Source organism: Molossus molossus, unplaced genomic scaffold (assembly GCF_014108415.1).
Source record: "Molossus molossus isolate mMolMol1 unplaced genomic scaffold, mMolMol1.p scaffold_m16_p_21, whole genome shotgun sequence".
Lineage (NCBI taxonomy): Eukaryota > Metazoa > Chordata > Mammalia > Chiroptera > Molossidae > Molossus > Molossus molossus.
The window spans coordinates 40009782-40015631 of record NW_023425357.1 but is presented as its reverse complement, the minus strand read 5'-3'; the positions used below and the strand labels follow the sequence as shown (position 1 = coordinate 40015631).

At 41.1% G+C, this 5850-nt stretch overlaps 1 pseudogene; it reads left to right on the top strand.

Annotated features, from left to right (window-relative positions):
• Positions 1-3168: 3168 nt before the first annotated feature.
• Positions 3169-5041, top strand: LOC118639595 (annotated as a pseudogene).
• Positions 5042-5850: the final 809 nt, after the last annotated feature.

Genomic DNA, 5850 nt, shown 5'->3' with positions numbered 1-5850 from the left:
CCATTTCATTCAGTCCTCCCAGATGCTCTCTGGGGTGGGTAGCAGCTGCACTGTGTACAAGTGAGGAACCGGAAGCTTGGGATCTTGATGTTATCGCTTTAAGCAAGACTGGAGCTGGCTGCCACCACAGTGCCGAGGGTGGGAGCTGTCCTGGGAACGCCTGTAGGCGGGAGGTGAGGCTAGTGGGTTTAAAACAAGAATCATAGTATTCATCCTCAAACTCTTCTATTCCTAAATATCAGGGGGGAGCCAGTGAACTATGCAGATTCCAAGGCTACTTGGGGTAGTCGGAAAGGAAGGGAACCCATGGTTCTGCATAGTTATGATACAAGATTCACTTTTAGGATGACGATGTAGAGGACATTCTGCTGTAACTGTGGCTCATGGAAGAAAATGAGAAGGTGGTCATTCAGAGTCACAGGGGATGACACCAGAGGTAACTCTGAGTAAAACATCTATACTGACTGCTGCATAGCTATTAAAATGACAAAATCCAAAATACTGACAACAGCAAGTGCTAGAAGAACATGAAGAACAGAAGGAGCTCTCCTCTACTGCTGGTGAGAATGCAGAATGCGATAACTACTTTGGAAGACATTTGACAGTTTCTTACAAAACTAACCCAGCCTAGTATGCAATCTAAAAATCATGCCCCCAGGTATTTTTCCAGATGAGTTGAAGACTTGTGTTAACACAAAAACCTGTGCACGAATGTTTCAACAACTTTATTCATAATCACCAAAACATGGAAGTGACCAAGATGTCCTTTAATAGGTGAATAAATAAGCAAGCTGTGGTACACCCAGACAATGCAATATTACCAAGCACAAGAAGAAATGAGCTATCAAAACACAAAAAAGACATGGAGGAATCGTAAATGCATATTGTTCAGTGGAAGAAGCCAATCTGAAAAGGCTACGGACAGCATGATTCCAACTATGTGACATTTTGGAAAAGGCAAAACTTGGAAGACAATTAAAAAAAATCAGTGGTTGCCAGGAGCTTCGGAGAAGAGAGAGAAGGATGACTCTATGGAGCACAGGGGATTTTTAGATCACAGAGATACTTTGCAGGTAGATACATGTCATTTTGTATTTGTCAAAACCTATAGAATATACAGCATCATCAACAACAAAAGAATAAACCTTAATGTAAACTGTGGACTTTAAGTAATAATATTGTATCAGTATTGGTTCATTGATCATAGCAAATTGACCACAGTGATGAAAGATGTTAATAAGGCAGACTGTGTATAAGGGGGGGAGTCTGAGGTGGCACATGAAAACTATTTGGATTTTATTCTGAGTTTTCTTGTTAATCTAAAACTGTTCTTAAAAAGTAAATTCTGTTAATTTAAAAAATGAAAAGTAAGCATTTATTAAGATTATAAAATAAAAATGCCTCAGTCTTCTTATGAGCACTGCCCTGGGCTAAACCCTCCCTCCAGAAGAACTCACTCTCTCAGCCAGGCTATCACTTCAGGGCATCGTTTTTTCAGAATTCTATGTTTTGGCTTTATCATGATACTTATGATACTTATGATACTGATACATGGTAACAGTATTCTTTCATTTGTTAAACCTGTATATGCTGAAATTTCTTCTGCACATGTCTCCCAGTAGGTGTAATGAACATATTTCTTCCACTTTGCTGGAGACAAGTTGGCGAGTGTTGTGACTGGAGCATGTTGGAATGGCATCAGGCACCCCATCTGGGCAGTGACCTCAGATATGGGCAGGGTTTAACACTAACGTACCCAGGGAATCAAGCACCTCCCACTGTGTTGGTAGGATTCCAGCACTGGACAGAATCCTGAATCTGGAGACTGACAGACAAAAGAATGGTATGTTAGCTAGTACAATATAACATTCAGAGTGATAGAAATTGTCTGACTCCTTTCCCCTATGCCTCTCAGTAGCTCTCTTGCCCATTCCTCTCCATCTTTCGTCTATTTTTATTAGCTTTATTCCCACTCAGACTGTCTGGGCAGAAAAAAGGACCTGGTCACTGCTTGCTTTCAATATTCTTTCAGATTTTTATCTCAGAATGAGAGCTCCTTCTTTCTCTTTTTCTCTCTTTCTTTTACTGCTTTCCCTACTTATGTTCCCCCTCTCTCCCTGTCGCCTTCTTGCCTTTCAGTCTTTTTCTCTTTGTTTCCTCCATTAAATCTTGTGGAAGATAATCTTACAGGTCATCCCTGTGTAGGTCGTTGTCCATCCCCCTGGACCAGTGTTTGTGCCTAAGGAAAGAAGGGAAGGAGCATGTGGTTGACCAGGCTGGGTCGAGGTCCAGAGGTGCAGACATGCTCATCAGAGCTCCACGACAGGCCGCTGTACCCAAATCCCACAGCATGAATAGGGTGTTGGAGAGAGAGATTTAGCACCTGTCCACTAACCAATGAGAATGCTGGGTGTCCTTGGTGAGGTAACCTACCCATGGGGGTTACATAGTGGTACCTGAGGAAATTGGAGCTTTAACAATTTGAGGTTCTTTGAGACACACTTTTATTTCAGCACATCCAACAGCACTGCTGGGATAGAGGCATGGACTAGTTTTGACCAAGTAAGAATCACATTCATAATTTTTGCATTCATTCATTGTCAGAAATATAGGACTTTCCCGAGGCTTGCTATCTGGGAGGATGAAGTCTACAGAGGCCATTGCTCATATGTGCAACCATGTTGGGAGGTGCTGCCTGAGAATGAAGTCAGTTAGAGCAGATGCAAACCAAAAAATGAGTTTTGATGACGTCTGAAGTACCTGTATCTATCTGTGCCTGAAGCCAGTGACACCTCTCTATTTCATAGGTAAATTAACCAATAAAATTTAAACTTGATAAATACATTAATATGATGAATGCTACTTAAGTAACATATTTACATTTTATCTGGGGCTTTCTGGAGGCACTTTCTAATGCATGTTAATGATGGGACTTTCCTGCTCACAGTAGGCATTCAAGAAGCTGTGATTGACCTCACAGTAGGTCAATCAAATCATCAACCATCAGCTGTGAAATACTGCTCTTGGCCTGGGGATATAGATAAATAACAGAGGGTCCTTGAAGAAGCCCAGTGGTGGAGACAGCGTGAAGCCATCAACTACAATGCCATGTGACAAGATAAGATGAAGTTAAGTAGTGGCAAAGGGAGGGAGAAATCAGCTTCTAAGATGGGGAGAAAGAAAGTGTCTTGGAAGAAGATGAAGCAAGAGATCCCAAGACATGAAAATGGGTTAGAGTTTTCCAGAACGGGATCAGCACATTCCTTAGGCAAGATAACAAATGAGGTATTTAAGGAACAGAGGCTTTTCTGTACTGGAAGAGCAAAACATTGTCTGGTAAGATTGGTTTAAAATGCATCTGAGAAGCCTATTGAGATTCAACAATGAGGAAGTATTTGTGCTGCACCAATCGATTTTACCCTGTGAAAAACAGGAAGCCAAAAAAGGTCTTTAAAATTAGGATTAAATTGCTCAGATTTAGATTTTAGAAGATGCCTCCAGCAGTAAAAGGGGACATCTAATATTGAGTGGCACAGAAATAGAACAGAGATGGTAAACCTGAGGCAGTTGGAATTGAGATGAGACAAAGAAAGAAAGGGGTAAAGTAAAGAGGAAGGCAGGAAAGAGAAAAGATGACAAAATGCTGATGCAAGACTGGGGAGGAAATAATTTTACCTTCTTGACACTCATTACAAATGCAGATCAATGTCCCAGGAAGTAGAAGGGTTCTGGGTGAACTTGACCCAGATACCTCTATGTAGCCGACACTTCAGTACCAGGCATTGTAATAGTTCATGGGAAGAATCACCTACATCGTTGAGATCCCGCATCTACCTTAAGCAGAAGTCTTTCCTGAAAGCACAAGTCAGCTACAGTTCTTGCACTGAAATAACAGGTCCGAGACCATCTGCAACCAGGCACCACCGAGGTTTTCAAAAGGCAATCAATCTCAGTCATTGTACACCTGATATGCTCAAGATGAAGAATTAGGCTGGCCTTCTAAGCATTTTGCAGGTTTTACTAATGCAGTTCTCGTAATTATCCTATGAGGTCGGCAGTATTATTTTCTCCATTTTCCAAGTGACAAAAATAAGGCTTAGTATAAATTTATATTCTGTTGTTTTTATTTCCTTCTATTTAAATTATCTTGTATATATGTATTAGATTCATAGAAAAAATATTCTGAATATGTTTCCACACCCTTTTATAACATTTGGAACAGGATTATAAGGATTGAATAATATTCAGTCAAATGGATATAACATTATTTATTCTGAAAGCGTTTAAGTTGCTCCCTTTTTTTTGGTATTATAAATAATACAATTATAAACACCCTTATTTACAACAGAATGGATCTCTGGTTATGCAGTTCAGTGAAATCCTAGAAATAGTTTACCAGTATGAACATGTTTTAGTCATAGCACCATTTTCCTAATTTTGGAAAGTTTTTCTAAAAATAGTGCTGTAGCGGAGTGGGGTTGGAGGGCGGAAGCGGCCGGCAGACCGCGCTGCGCCGGGGCGGTGCCCTGCGGTGTGGCCGGGACTTGTGTCTCCCTGTTTCTAAGCCCCCACCCCACCCTCGGGCGGTGGTAAAGGCTGATCAACTGACTGAGGAACAGATTGCTGAATTCAAGGAAGCTTTCTCCCTATTTGACAAAGATGGGGATGGCACCATCACAACAAAGGAACTTGGCACTGTCATGAGGTCACTGGGTCAGAACCCAACAGAAGCCGAATTTCAGGATGTGATCAATGAAGTGGATGCTGACGGCAATGGCATCATTGACTTCCCAGAGTTTTTGACTATGATGGCTAGAAAAATGAAAGATACAGACAGTGAAGAAGAAATCCGCGAGGCATTCCGAGTCTTTGACAAGGATGGCAATGGCTACATCAGTGCGGCAGAACTAGTCATGTCATGACAAACTTAGGAGAAAAACTAACAGATGAAGAAGTAGATGAAATGATCAGAGAAGCAGATATTGATGGAGATAGACAAGTCAACTATGAAGAATTTGTACAGATGATGACTGCAAAATGAAGACCTACTTTCAACTCCCCCCCCCAGAAGAATCAAATTGAATCTTTTACTTACCTCTTGCAAAAAAAATCATTTACTCATTCTGTTTCTATATAGCAAAACTGAATGTCAAAAGTACCTTCTGTCCACACACACACAAATCTGCATGTATTGGTTGGTGGTCCTGTCCCCTAAAGATCAAGCTACACATCAGTTTTACAATATAAATCCTTTACTGCCTGAATGATAAGGAAGAGCCAGTGGACTCCTCGCAGTTCCATTTGCTAATGATTAACACACTGTTTGGGCTGGCCGGTTTTTCATGCATGCAGCTTGACATTTGTATTAAAAACAAAAAATGAAAAAAATTCAAAACCTATTCAAATGGGTTCTAGTTCAGTTTCTTAGTATAAATGGTCATAGCTGGTTTGCTGAAAGCAAACACATTTAAAATCAGTTTACTTCAGGATGTGTGTAGAAAAATGGGTGAAGGATAAACTGTCTAGACGTAGCCCACTAGCAGGATGGTCCCTCTTGGACTTCCATGTGCCCGACCTGTGGTGACGGTGACACACCCTGGTGGCGTGCCCACGTGTGTTGGTTTAGTGTTGTCTGCATCATACTAGAGCAAGATGGGTGTCAGGCTGTCACCATTCACACAAATGTTTAAAAAGAAACTTTTACCAAGGGAGCATCTTTGGACTCTCTGTTTTTAAAACCTTCTGAACCATGACTTGGAGCCAGCAGAGGTAGGCTGTGGCTGTGGACTTCAGCACAACCATCAACATTGCTGTTCAAGAAATTACAATTTACGTCCATTCCAAGTTGTA